Source organism: Gopherus flavomarginatus, chromosome 2 (assembly GCF_025201925.1).
Source record: "Gopherus flavomarginatus isolate rGopFla2 chromosome 2, rGopFla2.mat.asm, whole genome shotgun sequence".
NCBI classification, from domain to species: domain Eukaryota; kingdom Metazoa; phylum Chordata; order Testudines; family Testudinidae; genus Gopherus; species Gopherus flavomarginatus.
Genome location: NC_066618.1, coordinates 272,268,460 through 272,290,728, shown reverse-complemented (window position 1 = coordinate 272,290,728; position 22,269 = coordinate 272,268,460). Strand labels below are relative to the sequence as shown.

General features: G+C 38.1%; 1 protein-coding gene across 4 annotated transcripts in view; it reads left to right on the top strand.

The window, feature by feature from the left end:
• The window catches only part of CSMD3 (CUB and Sushi multiple domains 3), a 1,198,342-nt gene that overhangs the window by 609,417 nt on the left and 566,656 nt on the right, over nucleotides 1-22,269 (top strand). The window lies entirely within an intron of this gene.

The following is a 22,269-nucleotide window of genomic DNA, read 5'->3' as shown; positions in this document are numbered from 1 at the left end:
GGCCATGTGTGTGCCCATAGCAGTGCCACTGATCTGGAGATATATTTTGTCATCAAATTTGAAATAGTTGTGTGTAAGTATAAAGGCACAGAGCTCAGCAGCCAGTTGTGCTGTGGCATCATCAGGGACAGTGTTCCTGACAGCTTGTATTCCATCTGTGTGTGGGATGTTTGTGTAGAGAGCCTCTACATCCATGGTGGCTAGGATGGTGTTTTCTGGGAGGTGACCAATGCATTGTAGTTTCCTCAGGAAATCAGTGGTGTCACGGAGATAGCTGGGAGCGCTGGTGGCATAGGGTCTGAGTAGAGAGTCCATATATCCAGACAGTCCTTCAGTGAGAGTGCCAATGCCCGAGATGATGGGGCGTCCAGGATTTCCGGGTTTGTGGATCTTGGGTAGTAGATAGAATAACCCTGGTCGGGGCTGTAGGGGTATGTTGATTTCTTCTGGTGTTAGTGTAGGGAGTGTCCTGAGTAGATGCTGTAGTTTCTTAGTGTATTCCTCAGTGGGATCTGAGGGAAGTGGCCTGTAGAATTTGGTATTGGAGAGTTGTCTGGCGGCCTCCTTTTGGTAGTCAGATCTGTTCATGATGACAACGGCACCTCCTTTATCAGCCTTTTTGATGATAATGTCAGGGTGGTATCTGAGGCTGTGAATGGCATTGCGTTCTGCACGACTTAGGTTGTGAGGCAAGCGATGTTGTTCCACGATTTCTGCCTGTGCACGCCGGCGGAAGCATTCAATGTATAGGTCCAGACTGTCATTTCGACCCTCAGGAGGAGTCCATGTGGAGTTCTACATGGAGTCCATGTGGAGATTTTTGTTTTTCATTATTTAAACAATTGACTCCTAAAAATTATCTACTGGAGATGGTCTGAAAGGAGTCATTCAATTCACATGTTTTCTATTCCAAAACATGGGCTTTTGGATAAACAGAAATACCTTTTTTACCCCAACACAAAATAATTTTTTCATAGGAGCACTTCTAAACTCCAGCATGGTGAGGACTTATCTCCTGGAGAAGAAATTTCTGAAACTGAAATCTAACATTCTATTTCTGCTTAAGAGTCCATCTCAGAGAGTAAGTTTCTTTCTCTCCCTTCTGGGTATTATGACATCAAATACTTATGTCATGCCTTATGCAAGACTAAGAATGTGACCGCTTCCACACTATTTGGCAACAAGCTTCAGACCTTCAGTAGATAACATGAATCTAATGCTTACCATTCCAAAGAAAATCCAGAAACCTCTGTTATGCTGGATGGACCAGGAACATTCATCAATCCTCCCTCTCTTTCCATGATAATTATAAAAGACACCTCAAAACAGGCAAGGGGGCACACTTCAACAATTTATTAACAAAAAAACTGTCAAATCAGCAAGAGTGTCACCTTCATATCAGTGTTCTGGAGCTAATAGCAATTTGTTTGGCACTCAGATTATTCCTTCTTCAGGTGCAAGGATTTTGATTCAAATGGCCACAGACAATAGAATGGTAATATACAATGTAAACAAAAAGGAAGGGACTCTGTCACCACAGCTTTGCAAAAAGGCAATTGGTACTGGGATTGATATATAATGCACAAGATTTATACAGTAATTCTGCATGTGGAGGATCTCTCCAAGAGTTAGCAGACCAACTAAGCAGAAACTCTTCCCAGATGCAGAAATGGTCCTTAAAGGAGATTGTGGTCCAGACATTTTTTTCCTCTTTGGAATATGCCAAATATAGACCTATTTGCCACAAGACTTAATGTCAAGTGCCCTCATTATTGTTCAAGATAATGAGCAGATGCTCACTTCCTACAGATACATTCCTCCTCAGTTGGGGTACAGAGGTGATTTACGCTATCCTAACAATCCCTCTAATGTTGAACGTTGTGAAGTTCAAACAAAATTCAGCCAAACTGGGGTGATACTTATCACCCCAACTTAGCCAAGACAGTAATAAACAGACTTACTCCTTCTTTCTAAAGGAAGCAACAAATGCTTACCAATATCACCAGACCACCTGTGACAGCAGCAATGGATAGTGTACTATCCAGATCCTCTTTAGTTGCATCTGACAATGTGGACAATAGGATGCAGATGTACAATGTGTTTTAGGTAAAGCTAAAAGACAATACACATGGAAAAGTTATTTAAAATGGAAAAGATTTTCATTATGAGTACATGATTATGTCCTGGGTCAGTTCTTATTCAATCCATAAGAGAGTATTTGCTGTTTCTAAGAATAAAGGTTTATCTACTGGATCACTCAAGGTACATCTAGTTGCAATAACCACTTTCCATATACCAGTAGATGGTAAATCTTTATTCTCTCACAGAATTGCCAAGAGGTATCTGAAAGGTTTGCTAAATCTTTATCTCCCTGTGAGAGAGCCTCATGGAATTTAAACTTCATGCTAACAAAGCTTATGTCTCCATCCTTCAAAAGTTTCTTCTTGTTCTCTATTTCATGTTTCAATTAAAACCACATTTATGCAATAACTTCAGCCAGGAGGGTCAGTGAACTTCATGCCATAATGGTTCATTCTCCATTTACAAGTTTTCATAAAGTAGTTCTTTGTCCTTACCCAAAATTTATATCTAAAGTTGTTTCCAATTTCCATATCAATCCATCCATTCATTACTCTACAGGTGTCCCAGACCATGTTTACATAAGATGGAGTAAAAATTACATTGTTTGGATGATAAAGTGCTATCTTTCTATTTAGATAGAACCAAAGATTTTAAAAGCAGCAAAGAATCCTGTGGCACGTTATAGACTAACAGACGTTTTAGAGCATGAGCTTTCGTGGGTGAATACCCACTGCATCTGATGAAGTGGGTATTCACCCACGAAAGCTCATGCTCCAAAACGTCTGTTAGTCTATAAGGTGCCACAGGATTCTTTGCTGCTTTTACAGATCCAGACTAACACGGCTACCCCTCTGATACCAAAGATTTTAGAATTTCACGAACAATTTCATATGTGAGTAACCATAAGGGAAATACCATTTCCACCGAAACATCATCTAGATGTGTTGGCTGTGTATAGTAGAAAGTTATAACAATGCCTCATGGCCTCTTCCCTGTTCCACACTCCACTAGATCAATGGCTGCTTTTATAGCATATTTAAGGCATGTTCCACTAATTGAAATTTATTAAATGGTCATATTGAGTTCAATACATTTACTAAGAATGATGTCTTAAATATTACAGCTAGATCAGATGCCCAATTTGGTAGATCAATTCTGCAGTCATTACCTGCCATCTATTCTTTCTTTTTCTCTCTTTCTTTCTATTACAGTTGATTACTTGTTTACAAAGCTTCTTCATACTCCTCACCCACCTTCTCGTCCCTCTTCTGCAGAATCCCAGCTAATCACGATTCTGCATTAGCAATGGAATGAACTGAGGCGGCAACATCTGCCTTGCCCCTTTTATAGGTTCTCCCCCAGAATGTGCTCAAATGCTGAGAGGAGAGGTAGGGAGGGGGCACCTGAGGACTCTACAGGCGCTGCTAATAGAAGGCTGAACTATTCAATGGCGTTGATTGGCATATATCCAAAGAGTGGGAATGTGCAAGCCAATCTCAAAAAGCCTCCATTACAAGTAAGAAACCTTCATTTTCAAGGCAATTCTTTTTGTTGTGGTCCTTGAGAGTGTTTGTTTATTCATTGTAGATGCCAAAAAAAAAATCCCAACAAAAATATAACCAACAGCCAATATGCCGTAGATAAAATATTTTCATGCCAAGCCCTTTTGGGTAAAGTTGGTAGATCCACAACACAGACAACTAATTGGATGAGATTTTGGTTGGAAATTGGCTTTTCAGAGTTAAAGGATGCTATAAGTAAAGATTTGGAACTGGTGCACATCAACTGGATGACATACAGAATTATCTGAATGGAGCAGAGAATAAAAGTGGAAGCTATATCTGCACAGATTCAGGAAGTGGGAATTTGGGTAGCTGAATTAGAAAACACTGCATCAAGGTCATGACACATTTTTGACTTCTTGATTTAAGAACAAGTCCCTAATATCAGAATGGTTATATTATTTAAAAAAAAAGTTATTTTCTGTCTTGCATATTGTTAGTATTTTGGGAAGCAGGGAATTGCAGATTTTGTTTTTAAATAGCTGAGAGTTATTGACTCTGAACATCCTACCTGGTTATATTTATCTCTAAGTTGCTAGAAGGTTACATGTAAAGGAGTTTATCCTTTCTGAAAGTGCAAAAACTATATAGATGACCTGTAACAGAATTTAAGGCAGAAACACAATTCTAAACCAGCCAAACTGGAAAGCAAGTTGGAGTGTCAGGGGAACTGTATTATCCAGCCTATACTTAAGAGGAGAAAGCATTTTGATGTTGTGAAGAGATGGACTTGAATGCTGTGTCTTTTTTTCCTCCTTTCTGGCCAGCATGAGAGTGGAATTTGGGAAACAGATGCATTGTCCAGCTATGCCAGAAGGAGGACAGGAAATACAGAGTGTTGTTGTTTAATTAGGTCTCAACTTTATATCTGAATGTCAGGGAGTAACTGGCAGATAAAAGTGTACAGTGCAAAGTAATTCCATAATCATTTACATATACTTGGAGAGGGGAAGGGTCTTGTCTGCCCACATCCTTTTCCCATCCTGATCCCCAGCCAACCCACTGTTGAGTCCTCACCAGCAACCCCCTTGAATGAGGGTTCAGGGAGGCTATAAAGAAGGTGGGGGGTTAGTTCTCTGCCATACCATTCATGGGAGCCACAATCCCCCTCTCCCTTTTTCCAATACTTTAAAGAATATCTCCTTTAAATTCTTTACCAATTCATTTGATCTGATCATCATATCGCTTCCCTATGGGGTAACCTGCATTGGACATTTGCCCCATACTTACATCGTGAATTACATAATCATAGCCTGACCCCTGTTTCATATCCTCCCCAACTAAGCCCCCAACCCACTGTGGGGAAGGTGAAAAAAACTATCTTGCCTTGGCAAATCTGATGGTGAGGGGGGAAAAAAAATCTTCCCAATCCCCTGAGAAAGGAATGCCCACAGCAAATCATGACAAAACCGGGTATTTCATTACTTCCAGGGGTGGGATGGTGAGTGCTGATCCATCTGGTCCAAGTAGAAGAGGGCATTTTCTGCCCTGGCACAAATCTAAATACTCTCCCCTTTCTTCTAGTCACCTGGGGGAGAGGATAGGACCTGGTCTGAACCTTGTTCAGCAAGTCACTCTCTAGCTACCTGGCCCTTACAGGGACCACACACTTTTTCCTACAAGCTAGATGGCAACTCCCACCAATAATGTATGGGGCAGTCATTTCACTTTAGCTCCTTTTTCTTTGCAAAGACTTATTGAGATCACCTGGGATGAGTACTGTGATTTAACACACAGGCTAATACATGGATTAATCCTGACCCAGAAACTCTTTTGGGCACTATAATTTAATAATTTTGGTCTATACCATATTTGGATAATTTGCCTTTTTTATATTCTGAGCTATTTTGATGTTCCTCTGCGGCAGCCATAGAAGAAGAAGTCTCTGCATGGAAGTTCTTCAATAGCTGTATGATGGAGACAATTGGTTCTTTATGGAGTCAGTGTCAGGAAGATTCCGAATTGCTACAGTAAGGAACTTTTCAGAATACCTAGCCAAATTCTGCTCTTAGTCATTCCAGTGTGAATGCAGAGTAACTCCAATAATAATTTCTATTGATAACTTTTCAGTATCCTCCTGACACTGATTCTGTAAAGACCCAGCTGTTTTTGTCAAATTCATCTTCAGGGAATTCCAAGAGCAGAGACTTGGCTGTTTTACTAATGGGGCTATTACACATTTTAACCAATATCTGGAAGCCAAATTTAGAGTGTTTCTTTTTAGTTTTTTTAATTTAATTCTCTTTTGTTTTGGATAAATAAGCTAAGTTTGAAGATCCAGCAATGCCAGCTGAAAGTGATTGCCTAAATATTTTAATACTCTATAATGTAGCAGGTTTTAGAATGAACATTATCTGAAACCTATTCCAGAATGTACATTCTTTTTTTCTGCATATTTGAGTTGTGAGAGAATCTCTGATATGAACATGTGATATACTGAAAATGTCTTTTGCCTTTTAAGATTAAGCAGTACTACATATAGTATTATTTTATGTTCCTACTCACTTAGTTTTATGAAAATTATTTAAATATGTTGTAATAATACATAGATTTGAAACCTCTATTTAAAACAAATGTTTTATTAGCTTGCAAGACACTTAGGACCTATTCTTCTCTGTTGGATAAAATGCCTGCCTAAAAGGTTAATTAGGAAAGTAATTAGGAAAGTATTAGCAATAATAATATGCAAAAAAAACCCCAAACCTGAGAATGGAATATTAACAATAATATATTGTATATGTAATGTATGCCTTCACCTCCAGTATATTCTTTGTTCAAATTCCAAAAGTTTAAGTCTTTATATTTTATCTAGAAACATTAAACATCTTAACATCTTTTCCTGTAGTTCTAGGGAATAGTGCTGAGGATTGTGAGATAAACATAGGCTCTCTCTCTCTCTTACTGCACTGATAGATAGGGATGCTAGAAATTTGGGGACAAAAATAGCCTTTGCTCAGGCTATGTCTACACTACAGCTTATGTCGTATAACGTATGTCACTCAGGGATCTGAATAAACCACCTCCTTGAGTGACAAAAGTTACACCAACTTAGGGGCTGATATCTGCAGCTATGTCACTGTGGAGAGTTGGTTGTATCATACCGATGGGAGAGCTCTCTCTTATTGGCATAGAGCCTCTTCACCAGACATGCTGCAGTGGTGCAGCTGTATCAGTGCTACAGCACTGTATAGGTAGACATGCTCTTAGTCATGTTGGAGGGATTTTTCTCTATTGTTTACAATGGTGTGGCTGGGGGAAGAAATGAAATCTTCCTTTCTTGTTTTCTCATCCTCTTGCATTTTGCTCTCTCATCTTATAGATCTCTCATTCATTTTGTCCTCTGCTTATCCACCTTCATTACCTGATAACTATTTTTTTGTCTTGTTTTGCCTCTGTTTGCCCTACCTGCCCCCACACTCTGTCTACATTTTCTTTTCTACCCTTTTCATTTTTAAAGTGTGCCTCATACTGATATGGAACTACCACTTTATTCTTTTATAAGGGTAAAGCCACATTTCCTAAAACACTTTCCTAAGAGTCAGAAGAGGCATGATCTCATAGAGCTTGTTCTGTTGCCACATTTTCAGACTGTAAACTTATTGGACAGGGACTGTCTCTTCTTTCAGATATATACAGTACCTAGCACAATCTGGGTGCTACTTCATTAAAAATAATAAATAACTAAACTAAAAACTCTCAGTGCTACTTTTCTAGGTTCTTATATAGCAACCATAACTAAGCCCCTCACTAAGATGAATGAATTTATCCACACAGCACCACTGTGATGAAGGGAAGTATCAGTACTCTCATTTTATTGTTGAGAAACTGAGGCACATGTTAAACATGTTCATACCACTTCAGGGAAGCCTTGATTTCAGTTCTTTGCTGATAAAGTGAGGGAAAGCTTTTTCACCCCTAAATATTTTGTTTTACAATGAAAATATATTTTAAGTTTTCCAGTCTACAAAAACATAGATTCTTGATGTTTAAAACATGTCTTTTCCCTCCTTTCAATAAAACTTTCTGCTGAACTTTAAGGAAAATCTTCATAACCTGTTTCTAAATCAGCTTTGCTTTAGGGACCTGCTTAACAATGTGGCTGACATTTTTTCCCATCAAACAACAGTTCTTTATGTATTTAGAGATTGACTGGATCAGGTGTAGACAGCTTCAGGTTGATATTATTAAATATCAACTTGAACACCCCCCAAAAAATCATAATCTAGACAAAAAAGATTGAAGAGCTTCTACCGGACAGTTATTTTTAGGAAAGCTGTCACAGGATTGTAAATAAGTTCTTTTTTTGGCAATGTATTTACGTAAATACCCTGCAAAAAAAGTTAGTTTGTTATTTCATTGTTACGTCTGGGATACAGGAAACTGAAATACTGAAATGATGCTTTTCAACTGTGCATGTATAAGTTAGAAAGTGCATCTGAAATACTATATAATTTGCCTCACTGAAACACACAGCTAGTAAACTTTAAACCGTGTCATTTTTCATACTCTCACCATGTATTGGAAGAATAAGATTTCTTCCAGCATAGACAAAAGGAAATATGTGAAACTCAGCAATAGTCAACAGTATGGTAGTTTTTAACCGAATCAGCCCATCTCCTCCTGTTGATCCTATTGGGAAAGGATTAAGTAGGTTCTGTTGATTCAGTAAGTCTGGTGACTTATTATGACACCTGCATATAAATATGGTGGGAGTGGTTCTCTGAGGAGAGAGGATCTAGGGGATGACCTTGATGAGTCTTGAGGAAAGAACTATAGCAGCAGACAAACCTGAGGAGCAGGTTTGAGATTTGTATGTACTGACTACTGGGGCATTTTTTTAATAATATTGTCTTGGGGTTACAGATTTCTTAAAAAACCCAAGAAGCTTGTACTCATCAAATATCTCAGAATTTTACCCAGTATAACAACATCAGAAGTATTTCGTTACAGGCAAAAGCAGGTTGAACATAAAATTTATGTGAGACAGAGAATATATATTTTTGTAGACTTTATGAAAGAATACGTAAGCCGAATGTATTTTTCATTACCAGGTAAGATGTCAAGAAGAATATTTTGTTCAACAAAATTTAAATTGATTAAATCAGTATATTCCAAGGTTCACTACAAAAAAGCTAAAAGTTGCAGAGACCAGTACCTTATTGATTGCAGATTTCAAGTGTTTTTCTTCCCTGAACAAAACACATTCTTTCATCAATACACACACAAAAATTCCTTTTGGGAAGCATTTTTAGCTTCCTAAGTAGTCTATTTTAGTCTGTTTCCAAAGGAAATCTGAGGCCAGAAGTGGTAGCAGATCCTCAAGATGTATAAGAAGTAAATGTATTGGGTTGTAGAATGTATAGCACAAATATTTTCTGTGAGGAGACAAATGAATTTAAAAAGAACAAGAGAGAGGAAACTCACTAGGAATGGAACTTTCAGGCTCTAATAGAAGGGGGAGGGCTTGCAATATTTACTTTCCCTGTTGTCATTGCTTTAAATCAAGGCAGGGTTGGTACATGCAGCTCCAAGAACTTTGCCATGTAGAATTCTCAGACCCTAGAAAAGAAAACTATTTTTCTGTGTGTAGAGTCTGTGGCATATATTGTAGTGGGTGGCTGCGGCATCATTCATGGATGGAAAGAAGTGTTTTTAATTGGAGGTCGAGAGTTAAAAAAGAAAGAAAGAAAATAATAGCTACTGAATATCACATTTTTTGTAGTAGTTTTGTAGCATGACTACATTTGTCTATTTTTAATAAAGTGAGATAAATTTCTGTTCCAAACTCAATGTTTGTTTTTGTTTTGTTTTTTTGTGGAAGGCGGCAGCCCACACCTAAGCCCTCACTTTTCCAATTACATGCCATTGTATGACATTTCCCCTCCTGATATTGAGCAGTATCCTGAATATCAGTTGGCTGCAGTTTCTCTTTCCCAAAGCCTGCTGTAGTTCTGTGGGGCTGTTTTTTTCAAAAATGGTTTCTAATTTCAGGAGTTCAACTTCACCTAGGGTCTGATTATGAGGACTCAGAACCCTCCTAAGGACTTCATTTTCATTTCTGAACAGTTAGCACACCAGAAAATCTGGCACAAAATCTAAATTTGGACAAGAGATGAGAGATGAGAGATCCAACATTAAAGGCATCATTTGAAAGTTTAGATCTATGTATAGAATGTGTGAAATGGTAAAGTAGATAAAAGTGCTATATACTATTTAAACAAATTTACAGTCCATTCCTACAGCTTTGGTATGTATATCAAGACAGCTATGTTGTTAGGACATCTGGCAGTAAACTACTTTGATTGTGGGTATTGAATGGTAGTAATTACTACTTAATTGGGGCAATGTTATTCTAAACAGGGAAAATATTAGCTAGGGCAAGATATTTTAATAGTGATTCCTTGCACTGATTTCTAAATGGCACACATGGTAGTGTTTAAGTGTGTCTAGGTAATGTGACAAAGTCAGGCCGGACGGCTGCAGGAGGGGCTGGGAAAACAGGTATGTTAGCCTAGAATGCTAAAGGCTCTTTTTCCTACAAGCTGGGAGTGGGAAGGGGTTACTTCAGGTCAATTAGAGACACTTGAGTCCAATTAAGGGCTGCCTGAAACCTGTTAAAATCTCTCGGGGGGGGGCAGACAAACTGATGTAAGGCTGGAGACAGGAGGGTGATAGGCTTCTCCAGTGTGAAAGACTGTGCTCCTCCCCATAGAGGAGACACCCAAAACCCAGTGCCTGTTTAGGGGAAGGGCTGACACCCCAGGGCCAGTGAGAGGACAACTCCTGTTCCTTTTAGAGGGCCAGAGAAAGGTATTTCCCCTTTGTTTTGGTGTGTTATAGACTTTTTCCCTCTGTTTGGCAGAGGAGCACTCCTCAGGCCTGCCCCGAGGCCTACTGGGAAGGCTCTGAGAAACAAATCCCAAAGAGGGAAGAGAGACACTCTCCAGAGTGCTATTTTTTCTCCTCCCTTTTTTTTAAAGAAACAAAAGCCAATAAAATCTAAATAACAAACAGTAAAGAAGTACATTAAGATAATATTAAGCACTCAGAAGTCAAGAAATGCAAAAATTAAAGTAACAAGTGCAATTTAATCTCTAACCCTTGTGTATTATACAATGCAATCTTAAATCTGTATGCTCCTTATTTAACTAATCACATAAAACCACTTATCATACTTTTCCATAATACCTGAGATACACATGTAGCATCTTACAGTATACGTCTAACTGTTGTATAATAATGTTTCAATTTAATATATCTTTACTAATTTATGATAGAATGCTATTATTAAACCATCTATAAATATGTTTTTTAACATTAAATGGAGAAATAAGACATGGCAGCTGAGTTTTGTAACATCAGCTCTCCAAGGTATTTTATTACATTTAGCAATAACTTTTTTAAACTTCCTACTCCATGCTTTATTTGCCTATACTTCACCACGCCCAATTTAAGCATTTTTAATTCAAACAAAAAAGTAGCTTTCAAGTTTGTTTGTTTGTTTTGTCTTTTACATGGTCAAGGAAACTGAATGTTTGCATGATTAATAATTCAATTAAAGTTGATAAAAGTTACCCATCTTTCCTGGATACATGTGGCTATCTTTAGCTTATTTACTAAATAAATGTAAAATAGCATTGCAGCATGTTACTGAAGTATTACTAAGAGCCACAGATATTTGAGTAGTTCTAGATTTAAAACTGTCTCCACTTATACCCCTATTCATATTTGTATTCTCACTGCAGTTTTCATAAGCATTTCACTCCTTCTCATTGCCTTTATCTTTAACTTTAAATAATCCATGCATTAAGTGCTAAATGTTGAAAATAAAATAATTGTAATAAACTGTAAATTAAAAGATAGGCAGTCCTGAAAATAAGCTATACTAAACACATTTTCAGAAAGGAAGGAAATTTCCATGAAAATAAACAATTACGTATGAAAAATGTTACATTTTTCTCTCCATTACATGATATTACATTTTCATTTATTTTCAGTAGGTGATATTATCAGGCCTAGCTAATAAAGAAATTGCACCTAGTGATTATGATTGTTAAGCTATTATTGCATCCCCAAGAAGTGTGCACATGTAAGAGGTTTTGAATCCAGTATAGTCTCTTTGTCACCCCAAGAACTTATTCTTCCCTCCACTTCCGCCAACATAGGCAAAATGAAAATCACATTTCAGCTCTACAAATAGAGTTGGGGAGTAGACCAGTCTCACTCCTCCAAATTCTCCCTTTCTAAACCTGTAAGGCAAAGCCATACAAGTTGGAACAGGCAGTGCCCATGCTATGGAACACCTACACGTGCACACTATGAGGGCATCAGTGGTTGGGAGGGTCTTTGGCTGTCAAAGGCTACACTATGGTGAGGAAGCCAGGTGGCAATGCAGTGGAAAGGGACTTGTTCTGGGATGTCTGTTGCCTGCGGTCAACATCCCAGGATCTGCTCAGATCTGTGCAATGGAAGATTTTTGAGGAAAATCTGTGAGTAAGATTTCAGTGAGATCCCTATCTCTTTGAGAGTTATCCATATGTTGAGGAATATCATGTGCTAAGAGAAGGAAATATCAGGGCAGATGTTTTCATAACAATTCTAGAAACCTTGATATAACAGATGTCATGATCTGGTGGAAGTGCAAGTATTAAAAATAAAAATCAGTGGTTGCTGCTTGTTTCTGGCTAAAAGCAGAAAACAAAATACAGGTATTGGCCCTGTGAAGGGAGTGACATGCTACATAAAGGAGTCCATAGATTCTTTCATGCGACTATAACTTATGTATACAAATCCCAGATAATACAAATGTAGTAAGCATATGCTACAGACTACTAGGCCGGAACAATAAAAGAAAATTCTGTACACTAAAGAGATTTCTCACATTGCAAGTTTTGAGAAGTTAAATTAATTCTGTGCATCATTCATCATGGATGAAAATGATGAGAAAAATCCTGTTTCAAGGCCACTGTTATTCAGGAGCTCATGATGGGACATAAACAGAGACATCACTAAAGAAAGAATAATGGATTAACTTCAGATACATACATGCAGTAAATCACTGGACCTGGATGATATTCATCTGGGGGTATGAAAAGACCTGAAAAGCAAAACAGAAGAACTACTGACAAAGATATATAATAATATATTCTTAAACAATAACTTCTCCTAAAAAGATTAGAAAATAGCTAATTTGGTGCCCGTCTCAAAACAGAACCTGAAGATGAGCTGAAGGATTATAGACCAATGAACTTCACCTCAATAACAGTGAAAGTGATTGAAGCTGTAATTAAGGGCGTGGTATTACAACAACTGCATAAATATAAATGGAGAGGGTCAAACTAATTTACCTTCCAAAATAGAGAATGTCCTTGCAAACAGAATTATTTGAAAGAGTTAACAGAATAGTATATGAGACCTAGTGAGTCCACATCATTTATCAAGATTTTTTTTTCAGTCTTCTGACAAGTTCGCTCACATGAGACTACTGAAGTAGAAAAACAAAATAGCCACAGGGTTACTTCCTTTTTTTTCCTCTTGTGGAATAAAAACTGATTAAGTGATAAGAAACAAAGCACATGTATAATATATATACTCTGTGGCACAATCCTGCATTTGTAGGAGATGGAATAGATGTCCTCATAGGTCTGTCTTTGGTTCTAATTTGATCTCTGTGGAAAAAACCCCAACAACAAATAAATTAATAAATTCCTTTTCGTCAAAGTTGAAAGAAGCCAATAGTGAGTCAGCCTTGAGGTCAGCCTCTTTTATTACCATGACATCTTAGCTCTATCCAGAGTTTTAAAACAAACCTAGCCCCGCACACATACACACCACCACCAGACTAAAGTTTGTCAAATGGTGTTTCCTCTTTTTTTCTGTCCCTTAACAGGAAAAAAAATGTGTGATTTTTATTCAGAAAGAAAAATAAGTTTTCTCTCTACTATTACTTGCCAAGAGAAGGTGAAAAGTCTCTTTCTACTTAAATGGGACTGTGATGAGGTTTGTGTTAGTTCTTAGTTCTTGAAAAAGTGAGTTCTAGACTGTAGGACCAGCCTCCAAGAAAGCCTTGTCTCCTGCATATTCGACCATAATGGACAATTACATTGTTCCTGCAGGACAGACCTGCTGAATATAGTCAAAGTCTCAGAGGATTTTCTTTTAGGTGTCTTCACCCTAGGGCCTAGGCCATTCTTTCCTTTTAAAGAAAGGGCTAGGATTTTACACTTAATATTTTATTACAATCAGATGAGTGAACCCCTATTTGTGAGGAAATGTGCTACTGCACTCTGTGCTAATTAAAACGTTCTCAAGGCTGATATTTTCTATCCCAAGTAAATTGGACTGGCATAGTCCAAAACAGGTAGTAACAAATACAGGCATTTTTGTGGAGGGGTGATCAGCAAAGAAGATATACAGCAAGGAACCCAGAGAAACCCTAACCTGCAGACTGTCCTGACAATTTGTGGGTATACATTCTTTGTCACTGGGGGCTCTGCTGTGGTAGCAAGCTCTTTATAAGATTTTTCTCTGCCTAAAGCGAAACTTCCATCTGGGGTTTACCGTTAACCAACTCTTCTTTATTCAAGGTGCTGTTCTTGTACAGAAACTGAATGCACGAGGATTGTCCTGTAATTAAATGCTGGGAAGGACTGATGGAATTGTGAGTCATCTATATAGTGTTGACCTTTCAGTCTATCTCTCCTAAGAGTAGATACTGAATAGGATTGGGGAAATATTTGAGCCTTGTGGCAAAGTTGGCAAAGATGCACATTTCCATTACTATGTTCTGTGGCTTTAAAGGAAAAATACAATCCCTAAAATGATTCAATTATTTCTATGGAACCTGGTATAGTAATATAGGAATTGCCATATTGGATCAGACCAGTGGTCATCTAATCCAGTGTCCTCTCTCTGAGTGACCAGCAGCAAGTACTTCAGAAAAAGCTGTAAAATAATCCTCAGTGGGATAATTTCTCCTCCATGAAAGTCTCATGCTGATCTCTAGTAATTAAGAGATTGGTTTAAACCTTAAAGGATAAGGTTTTATATTCCTTTCATTTATTTTTACTTTTTTTTTAAGTTAACAAGATTATCCAGAGTTGTAGTACATACCTATATAAATGTCAGATCTCTTTTTGAATCTTGTTAAGCTGTTAGACTCAATTAGCTCATTTGGCAGTGAGTTCCACAGTTTAATAATGTTTTGCAAAAAAAAAAGGTCCTTATCAATTTTTTAATTTGATACTTTAATTTTAATCATATCCTTGTGTTATAAGGCAAGAGTAACAGAAGCTTCTGATCTACTTTCTCTGTTCCATGCATTATTTGATATTATTTTATCATGTTCCCTCTTATTAGTCTCATTTCTAAAATAACCAACCCCAATCTTTTCAATCTCTCTTCATATGCAAGTTTTTCCACGTCCATAATCTGTCTTGTTGCCTTCTGCGAGGCCCCACTAATTCTGCAGTATTTTCTGAGATAGAATGACTAGCACTTCACTCAGTATCCCAGATGAAGCTATGCCATTGATTTATTTAAGGCATTATAATATTTTCCATGCTATTCTCTATCCCATTCCTTAAGCATCCTAATATCTTGCTTACTTTCTTGACTGCAACAACTAATTGGGCAGAGGTCTTCCCTGAGCTGCTCACAGAGATGCCCAAGTCCCTTTCCTGAGTTGATACAGTTAATTTAGAACCCTGTAAGTGTCTAACTTAATTGGTTTTTTCCTCCTGCAATGTACATTAATTTATTGAGATCAACACTGAACTTTTGCCCGGTCATCTAGCTTGGTTAGTTCCCACTGAAGATCTCTGGACTTGAGGAAGCTAAATAAACTTGTGTTCTTTGCAAATCTTGCTCACATGGCTCAAACTACATCTCACTCCCTTTCCAGCTTACATTGATTTCTGCTCATTTCAATGGGAGTTGGGTACCTAAACACCTCTAAATATCTTCCCAAAGCTCATTTAAAAGTCTAAATACCGTCAACTGTTCTCCTTTCACCCATTACTGTATTGACATGTTTGAATAATTATAAGTTGCTGAGATGTGATTTTTCTTTGCAGAAACTAGGTTTAGACTCTATAATATCATGGTCTTCCAAATACTGCTTTATTCTATTTTTCAGTTATCTTTTCAACCAATACAAATATAAGGCTTGATATTTCTCATTCCTCTGATCATCCATAGAATCATAGGTGAAACATGTGCAACCCTCCAATCCCCTGCTTTTAATGATATAGATATATCTTAGAAGCTCAGCTTCTTCGGAACTCCTGGATGTATACTGTTGGCTGTGGTGACTTACTGCTTTTTAAATTAAACCATCAATTTGTTCCAACACCTCTTCTGACACCTGAATCTCTGATAGTACCTCTTTTTATTACTGGAAAAGATCAGATGTCCTTCATAGTGCCTGGAGACAGGAAGTGCGGTAGCCACTGCCTGAATAAAATGATAGTCTGTCCAAAACAGTGGCAGGATTGTAATATCCTGGGTATCAACATCCAGCCCAGAGATCATGCCAAAGGAATAGCCTGCAATATGGGAAGAACTGGAAACAGACTGTTTAAGTCCTAAGAAGAGAGGAAATTACTTTAGGGGTTTCTGCAGCCGCGGCTTTACTGACATGCTAACTAACTGCCCCCAGCAGGATCAATCAAGAAAAGTTCAAAACTACCCTACAGAATGTCTCAGTTAACTCCTTTAAAAACCTTTCATCTATGAGAGTATGTGATTGAACTGAGCAAAAAAAAAATCTAAATTTGATTTTGCTAGGAGTGAACAAGTTAAATGGAAAAATTGAAACAGTATTGTATATCAGACGCCCTTTTCTGCATTTGAGGTTGGGTGAAAAGATAAATGTAGTCCTACCTACTGGCTTTTCCTTTCTGTCTTGGAATGTGACATGTTTAAAAAGTTCATTTTTAAAAATTCTAAACTGGGGCCAAATTTGACCTGAGATTTGAAGAAAAAAAAAACACTGCTGAAAAACTGAGATGTATAAAATCAACTTAAAAGTGAAGGGTTTGATTTTTAGAAGAGGGGAGCATCCCTAATTCCAGTTGAAGTCAATTTCTATTTTGGCTGACTATTCAGGCCATGAGAGAGCTAACAGCTAGGGGAAGCTCCCAACACTGTCAGGAAACCATGTTCCTAGGAGAACTATTGTTGATTTGTTTCTTTACCTCTAGGGTATGGAATAAAGTTAATGTTAACATGAATGAGAATTAAGAAGTGTGTGATTTTATGGAGAGAAATATATTCTCATCTTCCTAGACTTTTGCTAAGTCTGTGCCAATGCACCATAGAAAAATAGATGTTTTAAAAATAGAAATGTGCCAAATGGAGCTTAGACAGCAGTATTTCACCTTACTAAATTTTTTTATAATAGTGTTGGTCTGTAAATCACCTAATTATTACCCTTATTTTATATGTATAAATAAATAAAGCATAAGAGTGAAAACATTCTTGTGGTTTAAAATGACATTTTCTAGGAAAGAAGATGGCCCCATTTCATCCTTTTTTCCTCAATTTTTACTGGAATTGACCTTTTTTCCCAGTTGCTTATTGAGATTTAATATTGACTTAACTCTGTATTAAATCTCCCTTGAGATTATATTCTCAGAATTCATGTTTAATAGGATTCAAAATATTTATCTTGGGTAATTCTTGATTAAATATTTATATTATTTAATTAATGGTTGTGTTTGGCTGTATGTTAATTATTTTCATGAAGTAATATTTATGATCTCTTATTCCTCAGTTCAGTGGAGAGCTGGTCAGAGTAATTTGTAAAATTCAGGGTTTATTTTGGGGTTGTACCTCTCTACTTTTCAATTTTGTTCAACAGGAGACTAGATATGATGCTTTCTATTCAATAAAACTTCATTAAAAACTATTTACTATGTCATAGATTGATCGTCTGTGGTGCTGAGGAGGATATAGCAGTGGTCAGCTGGCCGCATGTATCACAGAGGAAAATCACTTTCTGCTTTATCCCTACGCTTTGGGCATTGCTGGAGCCAGGCAATCAGATAGCTCATTAGTGGGACACTGATCCCATTTTTAATTCCTTATAGACTCAACTACAGTATTTCAAAATGTATTCACCTATGTGAAAAATAAGAATGAGCATTCAATCTAAGAGTGAAAATGCCCTATTCCTTATTGGGAAATATATATGAAAGTATGTTTACTTTGTGAGAATGAAGTGAAAGCCTTGCCTTTTAACTCCTTTGTGCCTTTTACTTATAGCTTCCCACAAGTATCCATGGCAGAATGTAGCTAAACTCATGCTTCTGGAAAGGTTTTATAGGGGCAGCATTTATACAATCCAAGTAATGTTAGAATGGTGGTTATAATTAGTTAAAGAGCAGCTCTAGTCCAAAAAAAGTGAATTAAATAAATCTGTAATGTGGTTAACTCACCACTGGGGCATCTTCTCATGGCTGTGTCTAGAGAATCAGCTCTCACCGAGTTTGGTGCTTCCTTCTGTCATTAGCTCACCCCATGGCCTGCCTCTCTCTCTTTCTACATGGGTTGGTCACTCCGTCATTCAGCCCTCTGCTAGGTCACTGTATAGTCCCCCCTTCTAGAGTATCAAAGTCTCTCCAGACCAAAGGTTCAGTTGGTGTTTCCCACTTGTGCCATTTCCCCATGGCTGGTAGGGGAATGTGACCCCACCTCTTACTCTGGGTTCCAGCCAAGGGACCCTACAATCAGCAGCCAAGGTCTGCACAATCTCTATCTTCTAGCCTTGTTACTTCTTTGCTGGGATGCTTCCTACTCCACCTCCCATAAGCTCTTTTGCATCCTTCTGGATAAGCCCCTGTCCTCAGGGCCAGGATCCTAGGGCTTCTTTATCTCCCTGGGATTCTTTCTTTTCCTTCTCTAAGCCCAAAAGGTGACTGCTGCCTTCCATACTGCAGCACCTTTCTGCTGCAAACTTCCTGGCTTTATACTTTAGCCACCTTCTCCCCCACTTGGCCTTTTATCATGCACTAGTCATTTTCAGTCAAGCCAAACTCTCCACCGTATGCAGCCTATAAGATTAATTGGTCGTATCTCTACCCCACAACAGCCTGAAGGTGGAAAACCCCATCACAATAGCATTGCATGATTCCATATTCACTGGGTCTCATTGATCTTCATATAAATTGTTCTCGGTTTTCAATAAAAAATATTTTTTCTGACATCTCTACAAATTTAGTCTGAGCTCTGCCTTTTCAGTTAGTCTTTCAGTCTCTCATATCACCAGTAGAAGAGATTCTGTAGGCCTGATCAGGCCTTCATTTGCACCTGTGCTCCCCCATTTTCTTTAGATTGGTCTTGTAGAGGCTACAGTCAGACAAAGTGTGCTGAGGTATGCACAATATCTCAGAGTAGGGGGAACCATACCTGTCAGCCTGCAGTGCTATTCCCCTTTACAGGTTATACATACATTTCCTGCTGCATCAGCCCTAGCCTTTACCCTGCTTGGCCATTTGGGTAGTCTATTGCTATAGTTATTGCTTGACCCCACCCAATCCTTGCATGACATGAGTGCAGGGGCCATAAATGTACCTAACACTTGCATACATGAGTATTGGACTTTATTCTCCCTGCTCCATTTGCTCATTTACTTTAAAATAATTTTTTTTTTTTAGTGAAAGCATTACAGGGATATGTGTAATAACATCTAAAATCTAAGCAAAGATGACATTTTTGTGACCAAATGTGTGGGCTAGACCACCCTGAGACTGCCACACTCAGGGCAGACTGCAAGAAATAGGGAAGACAGTCTCCCAAAACTGGTGGTTTCTTCTATAATTTACCAGTCCAGTAACAAAATAGCCTCTGCAGTACCACACAGGTTAACCAGAAACCAAACACAATCCCATTTAGACAATCCGGCCCTTGGCTCCCATCCAGACAAACAGGTCTAATATGAGAGATTACTGAAAACCCATTTCACCATATGTGAGGTTCTTTCTAATCCCAAAGGCTCAGACACTTATCCCCAGGTCAATATGAATCTCAGATCTTACCGAAATATCACGCTGCCAGCCAATCCTTAGTAAACTAACTAAAGATTTAATAATAAAAGAAGAGAGAGATGAATTGTTTATAGATTGTATACATACAAATGATTGCAAATTTCTTATATCAGATTTGTAGCAGTGATGAGATAAACTGCTGGCTTGTAAATTTGTAAATTCTCTCGGTAATTTTCAAAAGATTAGAAGGTCCTCATGTGACACATTCGGTCACAGAGACCCTCTTGGGACTGTCCCCTGATGTGCTGAAATCACCTCTGAGCCCATTTTCCCTGATGGTTTGGGACTCCAGAACCCTACCTTGCTGAGCCAGACACAGTAGCTTGCTGCGACACAGACCCAGGTCTGAACCACTCCCCCAAAGCTGCAGGCTTTAACTGAAATGCACTCAGCAGGTTACCTGTCTCTGGCACCCAGACACTCAATGGGATCCAAACCCCAAATCAATCCATTTTACTCTGTATAAAGCTTATTCAGGGTAAACTTATGAATTGTCTACCCTCTATATCACTGATAGAGAGAGATGTACAGCTGTTTGCTCCCCTAGGTGTCCGTCACTTACTCTGGGTTAATTAATAAACAAAAGTGAGTTTATCAAGTATAAAAAGTAGGATTTAAGTGGTTTCAAAGTAATAACACACAGAGCAAAGTAAGTTACCAAGCAAAATAAAACAAAATACATAAATCTAAGCCTAACACATTAAGAAAGTGAATACAGATAAATCTCAACCTCAGAGATGTTCCAATGAGCTTCTTTCAAGACAAGACTTCTTCCTAGTCTGGGCCCAATCCTTTTCCCTGGTGCAGTCCTTGTTAGTTCCAGCAGACATCTTAGGTGGAAAGCAGGGGTGTTCTCATGACTGGCAGCCCCCTTTGTTCTGTTCCACCCCCTTTTATAGCTTTGGCACAAGGTTGGACTCTTTTGTCTCTCTGGGTTCCCACCCCTCCTTCTAAGTGGAAAAGCACTGGGTTTAAGATGGATTCCAGTTCCAGGTGACGTGGTCACATGTTCTGTGAGACCCCAAGCCTCCATTCTTCTGGACCTGACTCACACAAACACAGGAAGGCTTGCAAGTAATCAGAGCCATTCACAGCCAGTTGTCCTAGTCAATGAGAGCCATCAAGATTCTAAACCACCATTAATGGCCCACAGTTTGCATAATTACAATAGAACTTCAGAGTCATACTTCATATTTCTAGTTTTAGAAACAAGAATGATACATACATACATACAAATAGGATGAACACATACAGTAGATTATAAGGTTTGTAATGATATCCTACAAGAGACCTTTTGCATGAAGCATATTTCAGTTATATTATATACATTCTCATTAGCATAGTTCCATAAAACATATGGAGTGCAATATGTCACACGTCAGTCCATAGTTCAAGATGCTCCTTTTAGTTGTAAATCCATAGTCTAGAGAATTATAGCAGGAAAAGAGTCACCATGAAGTTGTTTCAGGTGTCTTTTTATATCATCTGCCATATACATGGAAATTTACTGTCCCAAACAAAGCCCACAGCACCTGTATGTGAAAAGTTACTAACTCAGGATGGAGTCCAGGGTCACATGAGCATATCACATGTCCCTACATGGTTTACTGAATCACAGAGGGTGGCCATTGGCTCCTTGCTGTCTGGAGGAGCCATCCAGATGGGATGAGTTTCTTCAGTAGCCCATTATGAGACTGGAGTGTCCTCAATAGGTCATCAGCACATATCTGTCTAGCTCTAAATTAACACCCAGGAACAAACATGTTTACAAGTACATAGCCAATATTGATAACATCCAATACAAAGATGACACATGCATGTAAACAAGATAATCATACTTAGCAAATTGTAACTATTCCACTGATACCTTACATGACATACTTTGTACAAGATTTGTTGCAATTGTACAGCAGTGGTAATACCAAAGATATAAATGGTCCTCTTTAGACATACAGCATCACAACATTATCTATATTGGTCACCCAGATTATATAGGCAAAGTGACAGCCTTATTTAAATTTAGATGTAGTTTATTGTTGCCCTTTTTGTACCCAAGCAGCTAGTCAAAGATTAGGGCCCTGAGATGTTCCAGTTGGAAGTAGAAATTGGTGATAGGTATTTCTTTCTTTGTCTTATTTATTTATTTTATTTTATTTTATTTTATTTACAAAGAATGTACAAAATTCTGTGTCAGAGAAGAAAATAGCTGGAATCTGCTTCTTTTGCTCACAGCACTGAGAACACTTTTTCCAGCCTGCACTCTGATCCAAAAACCTCTCCCTAGGTTTCTTCTGATGTCAGACCCTGGCTTCTGTCTTTGAGTGCATGTCTACACTACAAAATTAAGTTGACTTAATATACGTTGATAGTAACTACATTGCTGATATACAGGAGCACTTGCACCAATTATACTCTGTCAGTGTGGGACATTATGGGATGGCTTCTGAAAGCAAAATGGTGTCTTATCTGCCACCTCTTATCCCTGATCAAGTATGCTGCAAATCTACAGTTCTTGCATGCTCCTAAGAATAAAGACTGTATGAAGCAATTGCCCAAAGTCTCACTAGCCACCCTAAACA